Raw genomic sequence first — 2,459 nt, 5'->3', positions numbered from 1 at the left:
ACTTGGCGTTTAATGCCAAGTTACGTCGTCATTCTTCGAATAAAGTATGGACTATTATATATTGCTGGAAAGCCCTGGATGTCTACTTTCCAACGCCGTTGAGAGCGCGCCAATTGGAGTTCTGTAGCTCCAGAAAATCCATTTCGAGTGCAGGGAGGTCAGATTCCAACAGCATCAGCAGTCCTTTTGTCAGCCTTCTTCAGAGTTTTGCTCAAATCCCTCAATTTCAGTCAGAATTTACCTGAAATCACAGAAAAACACACAAACTCATAGTAAAGTCCAGAAATGTGAATTTAACATAAAAACTAATGAAAACATCCCTAAAAGTAGCTTAAACTTACTAAAAACTATATAAAAACAATGCCAAAAAGCGTATAAATTATCCGGTCTTCATTGAAGAACTAAAAGAAACCAAAACTCATGAGGAGACCATAGAGGTTCCCTTGAATATGAAGAATACTCCTTCTCTGATGAGGAAGAGGAAACTAGGGAAGAGCAAGTTGCTCGGTACTTAGGAATTCTGATGAAGCTGAATGCCAAATTATTTGGAACAGAGACATTGGAGGACGAACCTCCAGTGCTCACCCAGGAACTCAATGCCTTGGTTCAGCAAAAACTACCTCAAAAGCTACCGGATCCCAGACGCTTCCTAATTCCTTGCACCATAGGGACAATTACCTTTGAGAAGGCTTTATGCGACCTAGGGTCAAGCATAATCCTCATGCTTCTCTCTGTAATGGAGAGACTGGAATTTTTGAGGTGTAAGCTGCCAAAATCTCATTGGAGATGGCAGGCAAGTCACTGAAAAAGGGATATAGTCTGGTAGAGGATGTCTTAGTAAAGGTTGAAAATTTTTACATCCCTGCAGATTTTATAATCTTAGATACTGGAGAGGACAAGGATGAATCCATCAACCTTAGAAGACCTTTCCTAGCCACTGCCAATGCCATAATTAATGTGGCAAAGGGAGAGCTCGGTCTACAGTTATGGAAAGATCACATCTTGTTCAAGATGCCTAAACCCAACTCCCTCCCTAAAGGAGAGACAACTGTGCAACACTTAGTGTTCCAACCTCTCTCTTTGTGCAGAGCTTTACAGAGTCCCCAGACACCAAATATAAGTTTGGTGTTGAGGAACCATCATCAAGCACTGAGAATGAAGGCACTAAGAAAAAGGTACCTAAAGGCTGGAAGGATAAGAAAATCCTGATTGAAGGCCTCTCACCTGGCATGAGAGTTGTCTTCACAGACAACCCAGTCATTCCACACACTGTGAATAAGATCTTGTCTCTAGAGCACGTGAAGCTCATCCATGATAGCACAGAAAGGATATTCACTTTAATGGGTGAAATTCTAAGCCTCTATCCATCTCCGTAAAGGAGCTGACCACCAAACTAGTGACATTAAAGAAGCGCTTATTGGGAGGCAACCCAACCATAATTATAGTATTCCTATTTTTTTTGTTATTTCTATTTGAGTTATATTAAGTTATTTTCATAGTTATTTCCTTTTTAAAGTTTGTGATCATGTGTAGTAGTCAGAGACAGAGACATTCGGAGATGGAAACAGAACACTCTGGAGTAAAACCCTTGTTGGCATCGAACGCTAAACAATGGGGCAGGAGGGGCATTCAACACCCCATATAAGTAAGAAAGCTGGCTTTGAACGCCACACAGGGAGAAGGGTAGGTGTTCAACACCCAAGAGGGAGCAGCTTTGCTGGCATTGAACACCAAAATGGGACCATTCTGGGCGTTCAACACCCTACAGGGACCAGAGACCTGGCGTTGAACGCCAGGAAGGGAATCCCTAATGGGCGTTTAACGCCCTTCATGGAGCAAGAAGCTTGCGTTGAATGCCAGTCAGGGAGTATAGGCTAGGTGTTCAACGCCCACAAGGGAGCAGAAAATTCGAATTCCCTACCCTCTCAGGACTAGTGGGTCCCACAGAATCTCTACCTACCCCCACCTTCCTATCTCTCCTACTTTCCCTTTTTTCCACACATACTCTTCTCCATACACCCTCAACCAATCACATCCACATCACTGTTTTCTCTTCCTAAAACCCTTCATCACTCCCATCCATCAATTCCCACCAACCCCCACCCATTTTAAATTCAAATCTTTCCCACTCATATCCCCCCTCATGACAGAAAGCCAATCCTAACCCACCCCTATAAATAACCCATCATACAACCCTTTAGACACACACCTCATACACAATAATCCCCACTTAGCCGAATCTCTCTCTCCCTCTATCTCTATTATTCTCTTATTCTTCTAATCTCTTCTTCTCTTTTGTTCATATTTGCTTGAGGACGAGCACATTTTTTAAGTTTGGTGTTGCAAAAGCTTTTCTTTTTTACTTCTACCATCCCTAAGTATGGCGCCAAAGTCTGGTAAAACGTCAAGAAAGAGGAAAGGAAAGGCCATGGCCTCCGCATCCGAATCTTAGGAAAGGG

This window comes from Arachis duranensis, chromosome 6, assembly GCF_000817695.3.
Source record: "Arachis duranensis cultivar V14167 chromosome 6, aradu.V14167.gnm2.J7QH, whole genome shotgun sequence".
NCBI classification, from domain to species: Eukaryota; Viridiplantae; Streptophyta; class Magnoliopsida; order Fabales; family Fabaceae; genus Arachis; species Arachis duranensis.
This window is presented reverse-complemented; position numbering follows the sequence as displayed.